At 43.4% G+C, this 419-nt stretch overlaps 1 protein-coding gene across 1 annotated transcript in view; it reads right to left on the bottom strand.

Moving 5' to 3' along the window:
• LOC119591136 (cold and drought-regulated protein CORA-like) overlaps positions 1-419 on the bottom strand; it is a 6,244-nt gene that overhangs the window by 5,293 nt on the left and 532 nt on the right. The gene's annotated exons all lie outside the window — the stretch shown is intronic.

Genomic DNA, 419 nt, shown 5'->3' with positions numbered 1-419 from the left:
TCTCCCTGCCTGTTGTACCAGTGATCAGCGACCCTTCCACCCCCCCTCCCCTTACCCCACCACCTCCGAACGAGCAGCCTTACGCCCTTACTGATTCGCTAGCCACCTCAAGTAACGAAACAACTCGGAGGTCCTTCAACAATCCACCGGCCGAAAACAACCAAAGTATCTACAAAAGAAACACCCAAACGAAACTATGAAATAAGAGAAAAAAATGTCAAAATGACAATATGCATGCACATGGGCGTTTATTATTTTTTCATCTGGTCACAGACAAGCAATTTAGCCCATGTGTTCATGGTAACAAAACATAAGGTTTTGATCACCACTATTATTACACTGCCGATTTGATATTCTGTTTGTTTTTCACTATTATCACTGTCGTTACCGTCTCCATTGTTTTCACTGATGTACCCTGC

The sequence above is a fragment of the Penaeus monodon genome, chromosome 28 (genome assembly GCF_015228065.2).
Source record: "Penaeus monodon isolate SGIC_2016 chromosome 28, NSTDA_Pmon_1, whole genome shotgun sequence".
NCBI classification, from domain to species: Eukaryota; Metazoa; Arthropoda; class Malacostraca; order Decapoda; family Penaeidae; genus Penaeus; species Penaeus monodon.
Note: the sequence above shows the minus strand (reverse complement) of the source record. Positions and strands in the feature narration are given on the sequence as shown.